Source organism: Puma concolor, chromosome A2 (genome assembly GCF_028749965.1).
Source record: "Puma concolor isolate L17-30 chromosome A2, mPumCon1.1.hap2, whole genome shotgun sequence".
In the NCBI taxonomy this organism is placed as follows: domain Eukaryota; kingdom Metazoa; phylum Chordata; class Mammalia; order Carnivora; family Felidae; genus Puma; species Puma concolor.
Window position 1 is genome coordinate 79,594,497 of NC_141668.1, and position 15,493 is coordinate 79,609,989.

At 39.1% G+C, this 15,493-nt stretch overlaps 1 protein-coding gene across 2 annotated transcripts in view; it reads right to left on the bottom strand.

Moving 5' to 3' along the window:
- GRM3 (glutamate metabotropic receptor 3) overlaps nucleotides 1-15,493 on the bottom strand; it is a 228,931-nt gene that overhangs the window by 68,099 nt on the left and 145,339 nt on the right. The gene's annotated exons all lie outside the window — the stretch shown is intronic.

Consider the following 15,493-nt stretch of genomic DNA (forward strand, 5'->3'; position numbering starts at 1 on the left):
TTTTCTTTGACTTTGGGCAAAAGGTCACCTCTCCCATCCTCCATTCTCTCATCAATAAAAATAATAAATAATAACATCTTCTCAGTCTAGTTCACAGGGGTGTGTGGCAAGGATCTAATAGGAGTATATCTAAAAGTGTTTTAAAAATGATAAAGTGCTAGTTGACTTCCCAACTGTTATTAAGAGTCTAGAATTCCAACTTTTGGCAGTGTCTTCATTTCAGTTTCTTGACTGTGGGGACTCTTGCGATGACCCATCAAACCCGGGGGACAAGAAAATAAACTCCTTGCCACACTGTGGTTTGAGATCTGTTAAAAAAGGATGAGCCCGTGCACTCAAAGAATTGTACTAATCAATTCAACCCCTCATCTAGCAGTTTAGATCACTAAATTTAAACTGTGGCAGAAAAGTGGAGTGGAAAGCTGTGCTATCATGCTCTTGTTTTCGTTCTTCCGTTGTCAAATTAACTTCGCTTCTACAGGTGTCTGTCAGACTCCTAAATATGGCCACAATATTTTAGATACAATTAGGATATTACATTCTGAAGAAAAAGAAAACAAAGCATACTTTCCTTTTCCTGTTTTGCACTGTTTAGCTAGGGTACTAATTCAGCAGCAAAAGACCCTTGCCAGGCAAAAGACAGCAAAATAACAAATTTCCATACTGGAAAGGGAGGAATTAAGTGGAAGAGGAGGAGTTGTCTACAGGATAAATCCATAGGGAGAATGTAGGTGGCCAAAAGCAGTGAAGGAGCCCATCTCTGGAAATTGGCACTTTTGCTTTCCTCTTAGAAACATTTCATTTATATTTTTTCTGTTCAAAGTATTTCTGGAGATGACACAGAGTTCTTGATGAATAAAAATGAGGAGGATATAAATAACCACATTATCCGAAGATTTGCTTTTTATTATTAAGAAATGATAAATTTTCTTCATTTTCTACTTTTATTAAAATTGAGATAATCAAGGTTTAGGATTTTATTAGACTAGGAGCATTTTAGAGAGAAAAAATTTTTTTGTCTAAAGAATTTTTTTTTAATGTTTATTTATTTTTGAGAGATAGACAGAGTGGGAGTGGGAGAGGGGCAGAGAGAGAGGTACACACAGAAGCCAAAGTAGGCTCCAGGCTCTGAGCTGTCAGCACAGAGCCCGACGTGGGGCTTGAACCCATGAACATGTGAGATCATGACCTGAGCCAAAGTTGGATGCCTAACCGACTGAGCCACCCACGTGCCCCAGGGACAGAGAAAAATTAAAAAATATATATTTTTCTAATGTTTATTTATTTTTGAGAGAGAGAGAGAGAGAGATAAGCGAAGTAGGACGGGAGCTGATAGAAAGACACATCAGCACAATATGGGGCTCGAACTCACGGACTGCAAGATCATGACCTGAGTCAAAGTCCTATGCCCAACCGACTAACCCACCCAGGTGCCCCCAGAGAAAAAATTTTTAAGTACCCCAAGAAGCTGGTACAGGGCTACCATGTGATTATTGGTGACTGGATAGCCTACAAACAAAACTTTGTATATAGAAAATTCTTAAGATGTTCTAATTTGTGAAAATACCAAGGGTATTTTTAATTATGTTTAGAAAGAAAACTCGATTTGTGACGGGTACTATAAAACACACATGAGCACAATGAGAAAAGCTTACCAATACACCAAACAGACCCACAAAACCAGTAGGGGCTCGGATGGAAAGTCTGGAAGAGTTTCAGACCTGGTGTTTCTCCCCCTTTTCTAAATTATTTTGCTTTTAATTAACTATGGATATTTTTGTAATTAGACTGAGAGCATGGGGTGACAGGGGAAAAATGTAGTTGTAAGATTTAAGACACAGTGACCTATAGCAAGTACTTCTACTTATTCCTCTTCCTCCTCTCCTTCTCCTTCTCCTTCTTCTTTTTTGCAATTTACTATCGATTCTTGGAAATAACAGCATGATACTGCAGATATTGATCTCCTACAATATGATGCTCTCAGAGGAAGGAGTGAGATATATAACTGGAGGTCTTTGCATGAGTCATTCTCAATGGAAGATGCCATTATGGCAATTAATGAAAGAGTTAACAAATTCCTTTTTGGATAATGAACATTTTGGGGCAATTGTTTATTATTACTGCAGCTGCACATAGTAAGCTGAGCCAAATGATGATGGGACTGTGCCCTTGTTCTAGCTACAAACTTGTTTTTTCTCCTTGGGAAACAATACTGGAAAATAATGTGTGATTAGGAAACAGTCTTGGGTTGGCTTGGTAGGCTACTTAGCTTTGCAAACTTGAGAAAGTCATTTAACTCTTTTGAGCCTCAATTAAATATATAAAACAGAGGGGAAAAGATATACTTGCCTGATGGGATCTTTATGAGAATTGATGAGTGAAATATATAAAATGGTTATTGCCAGTCAGGTAGTGGTCAGTAAATGCTAGTTTCTTTTTCTTCCCCCCAACCCCCTTTCTTCTTCACGTTGGAACTTCATTGGTGTCAGCTGAAGTTCAGGGTAAAGATGATAAGCTAGTGGCCATAAGCAATGTGAAAAGCCTTTTTTAGGTTTGTTGATTTATTTTGAGGGAGAGAGAGAGATTGAGTGAGTATGTGCTGGGGGCGGGAGAGAGAGAGAGAGAGAGAGAGAGAGAGAGAGAGGGAGAAAGAGAATCCTGATGTAGGGCTCATCATGACCTAAGCTGAAATCAAGAGTTGGACGCTCAACCAACTGAGCAACCCAGATGCCCCTCTATATTTTTATACAAGAGAACTTGAAATGATTTAATCTAAAAATCAGATCAATATTTTACTATTTCAATTTAATTCTAGTTTCCAAAAGAGCTTTGAATTTTAACATAGGTTAAACAGAAATAAAACATTTGACAATTTATGAACACGTCTCCGTGGAATGATCTCTTCGCTTGGAAAATCCTTTTCTTCCACCCTCCTTTTTAACAAATCTTAGTCACATCCAGTGTTACAATCTTTAGGAAACCTTTCCTGACTCTCTGCTCACTGCTGATCCCTCCTCTGTATGTACATATTATGTTACCAGACCCTTTCGAGATGCCAAAGATGAACTGCTATAGTGTAAAAGCTATATTCTCATACTGATAGTACTAACTGTGAGCTATTTGAGAGCAGAAAGAACTTATATACTTATTTTTTTTCAACCTTTGTAGTATCTCACACTAATTCATACTGAACAGTAAAGATTCTTTGACAAGCGCACAAATCCTCCATATTAAAAAAATTTTTTTTTCTCTAGCAGCGCTAGGAATTCCCAGTTCTGTTTGTGCTTTACCATGAAGAACAAATTATGTAAGAAGTTTGCAATGGTGAAATATGAGATCTGTAACCAGCCTACTGAGTTTCATAGGGATGGAATGTCCAATCTTGTCTTAAAAATAAATCTGTGTAACCTAGACTAATGGCTCTCAAACTATTCTTACTTGGATTCTATACATGATAAACTCATTCTACAACTAAAATAAAAACATTGATCTTTTCTGAATCAGTTGACGAATTAAAGTCATACATTCAATTGCCTTAATTTTTCGACTATATTTTAAAAACTTCTGTTGGGGCGCCTGGGTGGCGCAGTCGGTTAAGCCTCCGACTTCAGCCAGGTCACGATCTCGCGGTCTGTGAGTTCGAGCCCCGCATCGGGCTCTGGGCTGATGGCTCAGAGCCTGGAGCCTGTTTCCGATTCTGTGTCTCCCTCTCTCTCTGCCCCTCCCCCGTTCATGCTCTGTCTCTCTCTGTCCCAAAAATAAATAAACCTTGAAAAAAAAAAATTTAAAAAAAAAAAAATAAAAAAAAAAAAATAAAAAAAAAAATAAAAACTTCTGTTAATTCACTGTATATCTGCTATGAGGAATGAATGAATGGACAACTAGTCAGTTAATATTAATAGCAAGTAGGAGACAAACATCCATAGAGGAATCGTGTTATACTCATCAGAATTCTTGGTTATAAGGATGAAACCAGAGGGCGGTCTAAAGAAAGTGAGTGACACAGGAAGCTCCTGAACTCCCCTCCTCCCATGGCCACACTGAATTTACAGTTATAAATGGAACACTCCCTCTAAAGAAACCCAGAAACCAGCTAAGAGACATCTATAAATTGGGCAAACCAACAAACGAACAAAAAAACCCACACTGAAATGGATAGGAAAGGCTGAGACGTACTCTTGCCATAAACCCCACCCCAAGCACAGTACCATACAATCAGGAGGGAACCCCCAACTACTAGCTTCTCCCAGAGGAGTAAAGGGTTTGGACCCAGCATCTAGCATCTCATCTTTTAAGACTCCCACCTGGGGGAAGTGTCCCCCAAACACCTACCTCTGAAAGCCCACAGGGCCTGTATCTATAAAATCCACAAGACTATAGCAAACAGAGAAGCAGTTACTAATGGACAGCACTTGCTGCCGCTATTACTCCAGGGTTCAGTGCAGAGGGTCACACAGAAAACATCCCCCACCCAGTTACTCCCTGCAAGGGGCCTAACTACATACAATAAATTAATGAAATCAGAAATAGAAGAGGAGACATTATAACTGATACCACACAATTAAGAAGGACCATAAGAGATTACAATGAACAATCACATGCCAACAAACCGGACAACCTAGAAGAATTAAATAAATTGCTAGAAACGTACAACCTACCAAGACCGAATCATGAAGAAATAGAAAATCTGAACAGACCCATTACTAGTAAGGAGATTGAATCAGTAACCAAAAACCTCCCAAAAATAAAAATCCATGGCCAGATGGCTTCACTGGTGAATTCTACCAAACATGAAAAAAGAGTTAATACCAATTATTCCCAGATTCTTCTAAAAAATGGAAGATGAAGGATGAGTTCAAACTCATTTTATGAAGCCAGCATTACCATGATACCAAAATCAGACAAGGACACACAAGAAAACTTCAGGCCAATATCCCTGATGAACATAGATGCGAAAATTTCGACAAGATATTTGCAAACCACACTCAATAGTACTTTAAAAGGATCATATACCACAATCAAGTGGCATTTATTCCAGGAACTCAAGGATGCTTCAACATCTGCAAATCAATCGTGTGACATACCACATTAACAAAATAAAGGATAAAACTCATATGATCCTCTTAATGCAGAAAGAAAAGCATCTGACAAAACTCAACATCTTTTCATAATAAAAACTCTCAATAAATGGATATAGAGGGAAGTGCTTCCACATAATAAAGGCCATACATAACAAGTCTAAGGCTAACATCATATTCAGTGCTGAAAAGCTGAAAGGTTTCCTCTAAGATCAGGAACAAGAGAAAGATGGTCAATCTTTCTACTTTCATTCAACATAGTACTGGAAGTCCAAGCCAGAGTAATTAGGAAACAATACAAATAAAAGGGATTTCAACTGGAAAGGAAGAAGTAAAACTGTCTTGATGTGCAGATCACATATGATGCTACTATACAGAGAAAACTCTAAAAGCTCCACCAGAAAACCTGGTAAAACTAATCAACAAGTTCAGTAAAGTTACAGGACACAAAAATCACTCTACAAAATCAGCTGTGATTCTACACACTAACAATGATACATTAGAAAAAGAAATGAATAAAATCAGTCCCATTTACAATAGTTTCGAAAAGAATGACATATATAGAAATAAATTGAAACAAAGAGGTAAAGAATCTGTGCACTAAAACTGTAAGACATGACTGAAATTGAAGACGACACAAGTAAACAGAAAGTTATTCTGTGCTTATGGATTAAAAGAATTAATATTGTTAAAATGTCCATACTACCCAAAGTGATCTATAGACGCAGGCAATCTCTATTAAGATTCCAACGGGATTTTTCACAGAAATAGAAAAAAGAATTAAATTTGTATGGAACCACAAAAGACTCCAAATAGCCAAAGCAATGTTGAAAAAGAGGAACAAAGCTGGAGATATCACATTCTAATATCAAGTTATATTACAAAGCTATGGTAATAAAACAGTATGGAACTGGAATAAAATCAGACACATAGAACAATGATCAGAACAGTGAGCCCGGAAATAAACTCATGCATATATGGCTAATTAATTTATGGCAAAGGAGGCAAGAATATACAATGGGGAAAGGATAATCTCTCTAATAAATGGAGTTGGGAAAGCTGGACAGCCACATGAAAAAGAATGAAACTGGACCCTTATCTTACACTGTACATCAAAGAGAAATGAAATAAATTAAAGACTTGACTATAAGAACAGGTACCCTAAAACTCCTAGAACAAAACATAGGGAGTAAGCTCTTTAACCTCAGTCTTGGCAGTGATTTTTTTTTGATTTGACACCAAAAGCAAAGGCAACACAAGCAAATATAAACAAGTGAAACTACATCAAATGAAAATGTTTTTGCACAGCAAAGAAAACCATCGGCAAAATTAAAAGGGAGCCTATAGAATAGGATAAAATATTTGCAAACTATATGATAAAGGCTTAATACCTAAAATCCATAAAGAAATCCTACAACTCAATAGCAACAAACCCAATCCAATTAAAAATGGGCAGAGTAACTGAATTGGTATTTTTACAAAGAACATCTTCAAATAGCCAACCAGTCCATGAAAAGATGCTCATCATCACTAATCATGAGGGAGATGCAAATCAAAGCCACAATGAGATACAACCATACACCTGTTAGAATGGCTATCATCAAACACACAAAATGTAACACGTGTTGGCAAGGATATGGAGAAAAGGGAACCCTTGTATGCTGTTGGTAGGAATGTGTATTGGTATAGCCACTATGAGAAACAGTATGGAGGTTGCTCAAAAACAAACAAACAAGCAAAAAAACAACAACCAAAAACTAAAAAACATATTATCCAGATACCCCACTTCTCAGTATGTTTCCAAAGGAAATGAAAACAGGATATTGAGAAGATTATCAACACTCCCAAGTTCACTGAAGCATTATTTACAATAGCCAAGATACGTAAACAACCTAATTGTCAATAGATGAAGAGATCGATAAGATGTGGTATATATACTACTGAGTATTATTCAACCATGTGAAAGAAGGAAATCTTGCCATTTGTGACAACATGGATGACCTTGGGGGACATTATGCTAAATGAAATAAGACAGACAAAGACAAACACTGTATGATATCATTTATATGTGGAATCTAAAAAAGCTGAACTCATAGCAACAGAGATTAGAATGATGTTTACCAGGTGCTAAGAGATTGGGGGAATTGGGGAGATGTTGGTCAAAGAGTATACACTTCCAGTTGTAAGATGAATAAATTCTGGGGATCTAATGTACAGCATGGTCATTATAGTTAAGAATATTGTATTTTATGCTAAAAGAGTAGTTCTTAAATGTTCTCACCACAAAAAAGTAATGGTACTTATGTGATGGGATGCAGGTATTAGCTAATGATATGATGGTTATCACTCTGTAATAAATATCAAATCAACACACTGTATACCTTACATTTACAAAATGTTATACGTCAATTTTGTCTCAATAAAACTGGAAGAAAATTTTTTTTAATTAAAAAATCTAAAAATATTAATAGTCATACAACCACTAATCATACTTGGTTTGGCAGCTTAGTGTGTCTATGAACATAATTTTGTATTTGAGATATTATTTTGGAAATGTAACTTATGGTCAATTCTGTGCTAGTAAAATTATTTAGAATTTTGTTACAGAATTAAGTTTTTAGATATTCTGAAATGTCATTTAGCACTATAACTTCTGGGGACCCTGCCACCTTATCAAATTCTAATTCATCTGAGGCAGTGGGATGAATCCTTTAAATATCATTGTTTTGGAATAAACTAGATACAAATGAGTGTTTATACGAACCCCAGGTATAATGCTAGGGGTTTGGAGAAAGAATGTGAAGGATGACTATGTAATCTATCCTGGTGATATCACATACAATGACTAACGATACTATGGAGAATAGTTAAATGTTTAAAGAAAGAGGGAGATGAGGATAATGACCAGGCATTGAGTTCTTTAGTCATCATCCTCAGCGCCTACCCCTCGGGCAGCAACATCACATCCTTAATTTTCAGAAGCTGTGTTCACTGCTCACGATTTTGTTAGGTCTTACTAAACCCAACTCTGGGAAGGATCTCCCATAACCACCTGCTTCATTAGATGACAATTTAATCTTTTAAAATCTTCAAAGAGAAGTCCTCTTTTTCAGTATATGATGGCCATTGTGGTCAGAATTTTTTTTTTTCTAAATCCATCAGAAATACTTCCTTTATCTATTTTGGTTTGCCAGTGTTCTCTTGAAGATGAGTAGTAGCACAAAGGTATATGTCAGTAGAAAAACAGGTGTTTCCAATTCAACTGAGATTAGAAACCTTTAAAGACCAGGTTATTGTGGGATAACACCAGGTGTTCCAAAGGTCAGGAACATAGGTTAAACTTATTTTTAAACTGTATGTTAGCTATAGTGTTAGAAAATGCTCAGAATATTTCCCTCAATCTCCAGACACCTTTGTAAGCGATATTCCTATAAATACACCACGGTGTCCACAAAGCCTAGCAACATGTAGGAGACAGTATATTTGTTGTACTTTTTTCTGATCAGCAAGGTGGGAGAATCCATTTCTTTTCTACTTCATTGGGGACTAGTCCTTATTTTTTTTATTTTTTATTTTTTTTGCTTTATAGACAGGATGGCTCTTCAAACGAATCAAGGTAAGTTAAGAATTATGAGATAATAATAATAGTAATGCCAGCTAGATGATAAGAATAATAAACAGCGGCAGCAGAAAGCTCAGGCCAAAGTGGAAAATGAGGTTTTCTAGAGGCTCCTGTTCTCCACTGCGTGACCTTAAAATGAGAACCATTTCTCAAGCTTCTAAGACACCAAAGCACAGATGCATGGCGCATAAACAAATAAGTAAACACATTAGTGGTGTCCTTTGGGGGCTTAAATCTTATTCTTGTGACCCCAGGAAGCTGACCAGAGAGAAAAGGGAAGAAAGAAGTACAGGATATTTATCTTTACATTTTGGAAATGCTTTTGATCAGCAGAGCTGGAACAAGTTTCTGTGCTTTTGTGGGAACTACAAATGTTCCAGGGGAGGAAGCAAGATCAAGAGCAGTTTGCTCTTTCAGGGACTTCAAAGCCCATTCATCTAAAGATGTGGCCATTACCATTTTGGCTTCCTCGCTGTGCCTTGGATGGCCCTGTACTTGTCAAGAGGAGAGTCTTGCTGGGTTGGGGCCAGCTCAAACATATTCCTTGGAGTGCAGTGTTCCAGAAAATCTGCCCTTCCTGGCCTGTGCTCTGTGATTACAGTCCCAACCAGGAGTGATCCTTGGACCTACTGGATGAGTCAGACACAGAGGTGAGTGGGACAGCGAGGCCGGATTACTCATTTTCTGCCTCTGCTCCTCTTCTAGGTGTGGAGAATTATAAACATAAGAACAAGGCTGCACCATCCCCACCAGGCTCCAGGTCTCTGATCTCAGCAGCCTGTCTCCTTGCTGGAACCAAGAGGTGAGTGTGCCTCATCTCTCCATCCCCCCACCCCCCAAAAAGAAAAAAGCAAAAATGAGCAACAACGAAGTTAACAACAAAAACTGTCATTGCCGTGTGTCCTATTATTCAGTCCTACTATGACCACAAATCCAGCAATAATAGGGAGCCGTCCTCTTCCCTTGTAAGTCAAGTCCTGGGACTGATATTTGCTCAGTGAGTTGGAGATTTCTTCTGGGCCTAAGATACATAATAGTTTTCCAATTCAAAACAAAAGCTGGAACCAAACGAACACAAAACCTAAGCCAAGGCCTCAACATTGCAGGCCCCAATAATCCTGCTTCTCTACTTGAGTCGCTCCATAAAGCAGGGACTGCATCTGTCCTGTTTATTCTTGCGTCCCCAGGTCCCAGCATGAAGTCTAAACCTATCTGTGGAATGAATGTCTAAATCAGGAGGTTGAGGTCACCTACTCCGTTAAGTGGTCTTGGATAAATGTCCTATCGTGTCAAGTTCTCAATTTCTCCATTCTCAAACATTCCAGCCCACCAACACTTGCGAATCCACAGAGGAAGGTTCTGCGTGTTATTTCCGAGGGAACGCCTACTCGATAGCGGTCGTGCCTTGGAGCCCCTCTGGCAGTATGTTCAGTAAGTGGGAGCTGTTCCTTTTGTTCTTTTGAATGGGGTGTACTTTAGTTACCACATCACTCTGACAGTCGAGTTCACTCTTATGTGCTTCAGTAAGTGAAGATAATAATGCTGACATCCTGAATTTCCACCTCTGTCAAGTGAGGAGTAGGGCAGGTTCATCTTTGAGGAAGGCCTTTTGTCACTCAATGATTTTCTTCTCCTCCACTTTCTGGAATTGGTCTCAGGATAAAAAGTGACAGGGCTTTTACTCTACTGAGAACACACGAAAATGCCAGCGATACTGCATTTCTTAGGATGTTTAATGGTCCTCTCTGTTTCCTCTGTTTTCAACTGATTTGGTAGTTTAAGCTTCCCTGTTGCATGCTGAGCACACGGAAATAAATGAGCACATAGAATTCAAAGTAATTTTGAAAAGTCAGATGGCAACAAACATAATTCGCACTTAAATATTTCTTTCAGAATTCTCCACGACGTGACTCTTTAGATGGAAAAAAAATTTTACTGACAACAAAAAATCACCTTTGAAAATTTTTTTATAATATCCTAAGGTTTAGATTCTAAGGCTCAGCTTCCAAAGTTTGGGTGTCTTATGAACCATCTCAGCTCCAACTGATTGGTAATGTGGCTCAGGATCATTAAAAGATTTATAAAGAGTAGCACAAAAAGAAACACATTTCAAACTTATTGGTCGTCTTTTATTCCTTCAACAAACATTTCATTAATATCTAATGTGTGTCAGAAACGATTTTCGATGTTTGGGATCAAAGTCCTCAGCTTCCTAGGGTCCTTGGTTCCATACAAAAGAGGCCCTGGATCCATTGATTTCAGCCCTGGATTTCAGTCTTTGTTACTGCCACTAATCACATGATGACCTTGGACAGATCACTGTGAGTTGGGGGGACTTCATCTATAAAACAGGGATGGGTAAGAGATCCAGAGCTAATGCTGTTAGGTCTTAAATTTATCTCAAATACAATCACAGAACATAACTAAAGGACAGTGCTTAGATAAAAGCAGCCCATTCTAGAAGTCACATCCTTTTCTTTGTTGACATTCATTTGTTAGTGAATGCGATATATACATGAAGTTTTCCTAAAAAGAATGAATACATCTACTGATTGTTTTTCTCATTCCTCATTCCTTTAGTAGACATTCATGGAATGCCCACTCTGCACCAGAAACTGTGTTTGGGCATTTCAGATAAGAGATGAAACATATCTTCTCTGCCTCGAAAAAGCTCACAATCTACTAATGGAGACAGAGAAGGAAATGTAAGTTTGGGTGTCAAGTGCTATTCGTAATCAATAATATTTACTGAGGGCTTATTATGCTTGAGCTACATCAGTGAAAAATTGATAATGATTTCTGTTTTCATGGAGTTTATATTCAAACATGAAGATCAAACACTAGAGAATAAACACGAAAATGAATGATACGGTATGAGAGAAAGTGGAAAAAGAAACATGGTGCATAAAAGAAGTAGAGCAGCTTAAAAAGAAATAGGAACGACCTGTGGTGGGGCAGGGGAAGCGAACTGCAATTTTCAGAAGGATTACCTGGTGGGCCTCCTTGAAAAGCTAACATTTGGGGCGCCTGGGTGGCTCAGTCGGTTAAGCGTCCGACTTCGGCTGAGGTCGTGATCTCGCGGTCCATGAGTTCGAGCCCTGCGTTGGGCTCTGTGCCGACAGCTCAGAGCCTGGAGCCTGTTTCAGATTCTGTGTCTCCCTCTCTCTCTCTGACCCTCCCCTGTTCATGCTCTGTCTCTCTCTGTCTCAAAAATAAATAAACATTAAAAAAAAAAAGAAAAGCTAACATTTGAGTAAAGGTTTGAAGGAAGTGAGGGAATCACCTGGCCTTACGAATATGTGGGGGAGGGGCATTACAGGTAGAGAGAGGAGGGGCAGTGAAAAAGCCCCGAGTTTGGAAACCAGGGGGGCTGGAGTGAAGTAAGAAAGAGGGGAGTAACAGGTGGTGACAGGAGAGTAAGAGGGACAGGGAGGGGGTGGATCCAGGAGGACATTTGCAGGGCATTGCAAGAATTATTTGACTTTTGTTGTTGAGTGAAATGGGGGAACTCCCTAAGAGGTTATGAGCAGAGGGGTGACTTCCTGTAAGTTTTATTTATTTTTTATAATTTTTTATTTGAAAGAGAGAGAGAGAGAGAGAGAGAGAGAGAGAGAGAAGGGGCAGAGAGAGAGAATCCCCAAGCAGGCTCCAGGTTCAGCACAGAGATCCCAACATGGGGCTGAATCCCATGACCCTGGGATCATGACCTGAGCTGAGATCAAGAGTTGGATGCTCAATTGACTGAGCCACCCAGGCGCCCCTGATTTAAGTTTTAAAAGTGCGTTCTGGCTGTCCTGCAGAGAATGGGTTGTGGAGGCTGGGTTGGAGGTGGGCAAGAGTAAATCGATTAGATTATTGTAAAATGTAGCCTAGAGATGTCGGTGGCTTGGACCAGGGTGGTAGCAGTGGAGATTGAACGAGTGAAGGTACTAGATACGGCAGATGGGGATGGGGTGAGAGCGTTCTACATGGATGAAATAGACATGTACATTACATGTATGTTTTAGGCACAGAGGATACAAAGGCAGGATGTACTCGGAGAACTGCAAGTAGTCTTCATGGAAGGAAGGGTGAAGGTGGGGTGTAAGCAAAAGATGAGTCTAGGGAGGTAGACACTGGTTAGATCCGATGCCAGAAGAGCTCACTGTGTTGAAGAAGCTTTAACAAAGAATCGTTCTGCAAAATCTCTTTTGCAAAAGGAATATCGAAAGCAGGTTAATGTCAAGGATACGCATGTTGGCCAACGCTGGAACTAGCCAGCAGGAATATACCAAGGAACCAAAGAGTATTTTAATTTATGCCATTAAAATTCTCAGGGGCCTTAGCTCTTCCATCCTATAACGGCTAGAGCCCTTAGGGAACGGACTGCAACTATCCCTTGTCAGAAGAACCTTGTAGTAAATGCACCGAGTACAAGCAGATGGCTAGAAGAGCGGTCGTTCGACCCACCTGAGCGAAGATTGTTTGCTGTTTACCATTGTGCTTAGTCCACTGTGTCAACATTCAAGTTAGAAAAACAAAGATACTATTTCAGAAAGAAATGTAAAACAACACCTGTTTTTCAACAGGTAACTGGGGGAGTCTTATTTTTTTAATGTGCATTTTTAGCTTCTTTAGCACTTCATTGTCCTCCCCCAGTAAGGTGTTTTCGTGTCCAATTCTCACACTACGAAGCATGATGGCACTGGTGGTTGGTATAAGTTCCCTCTCTTCTCTGTCATTTCAACCTGTGTCTCACCCTTCTCCTCTCTTCAGAGATGGAGAATGACTGGTAATGTCGAACAAATTGAGAAAGCTAAAATAGCACTTTGTGGTCAAGTTTATAAAGCTGCACCAAACTGTAGAATCAAAGCCAGTAATTGAACAAGACAGACAAAAGCAAGATAATTCTGTTTCATTTATCTGAATAATGGCCTTATTGCTTCACTTTTCTTTGCCATTTAGGACTCAGGCCATGAAATGAAGGAAAATATTTTGGTTACATCAAATACCTTGCAAGGGCTCACTGAAATCTAAGAGTTCTCTTTATAGTAGCTGCTGCTGAGTGAATACATCTGTGTATTTGCGTACTAAGGAGTAAGGAATGAAGTACAACAATAAGGTTAATGAATACGTGTGGTGAATAAAGATAAATAATTACCCCACGGGTAGTCCGAAGTGGGGTAGGAAGGATGCTTATCTTATTTATCTTTAAGAATTAAGTGCATTGTAGATGCTATTTACAGATACTTGAGAAATTCATTTATATTTAGAGTAAAGACATTTAGAGTAAAGGACCTGGCTGCATGGTCCTTTCTTATTTTCTGGAGATGGCAGTGGAACCTGATCTGGGATTTTGAGGTAAATATATATTATTTCTACATGGAATGCATCTGTGGGAGTATGGGACACAGAAAGAGTTTCATCTTTACCACCTATTACAGCCATTCTAATGGTAAGAAATAACTCGTAGATGAATAGGAGGAAATATTGACGTAACTGATTTCCACTACGTTGGCTCCCCCTGGGTAGAATGAAGAAAAGATGTGCAAAATGCAGGCTGGTAAATTTTGTGCTTATTTTCAAGGCTGGTTTAAGAATTAGAATTCTGGAATAGGAACCAATGATCATGGGGTCCTCTCTTAGTATTACCAGTGATTTTTCAGGTCATTTGACTTCTGAGTGGTCATCTATAAAGATGACATGGGAACTGCTGCTTATTCCAAGCACAGTATGATTTGAGCATACAAAGTTTCACGTCTTGGGGGAGAAACCAATTGAACCAGACTGTGCAGATTAGAAGGATGCCCTAATGGCAGGGGAGATTATTATTACTAGCAATTTAGGCAAATGAAAGCATTTTATCGCTGTACTATTTCTGGCATCAATTTTTTTGTGCCGTATGATATTACTTACAATTTATGATTTGGGATAAACTAAAGTCCTCAGAACCAGTACCTTAATGCACTGCTATCACACTCACCTTAGTAAAGAAATCAAACCTAAAAATTTTGTGCTTTTTATGTTAGTAATGCATTGAAATGCAATGCTATATTTAGAAACAGTTTACCATATTTAGAATCAAAGGAAGAGGAAACAAAAGCCACTTGAAATACACCTTTGCCTATCTATTGACGGTATTGAAATGACTTCCATCAGGGGCGCCTGGGTGGCGCAGTCGGTTAAGCGTCCGACTTCAGCCAGGTCACGATCTCGCGGTCCGTGAGTTCGAGCCCCGCGTCAGGCTCTGGGCTGACGGCTCAGAGCCTGGAGCCTGTTTCCGATTCTGTGTCTCCCTCTCTCTCTGCCCCTCCCCCGTTTATGCTCTGTCTCTCTCTGTCCCAAAAATAAATAAATGTTGAAAAAAAAATTTAAAAAAGAAATGACTTCCATCAGTCTTCAATGTAGCTGACACTCATGCTCTCAGGAAAAGTTTTGTTTCATAACATCATTTGAGAAAATCCGCATCCCTTAATGCCAACATGGAAACGTTTCTTTATAACAGACGAAATAAACTCAAATGCCTGGAAATCACCATGGTCTGAGTGTTTTCCCCTTTCCCCCCCTAATTAAGCTCTGGGAAAACAGCGACTTTTTTTTCTCTCACCCACTGTGAAAGTTATTAGATTCTTTTGCTCAAATCACCCACAAAGAGGGCTTGGAAGTTCATGTTCCTTAGAGAGTTGCCAATTCTGCTAAAGAAGATTAAATGCCCATATCACACGTGTCATACCCTACGGCTAACAAGAAAGAGAGCAAATGTGGCATAGCCCGCATGTAGGCAGTTACCACACGGCAGCCTAGCCTGGGGAGC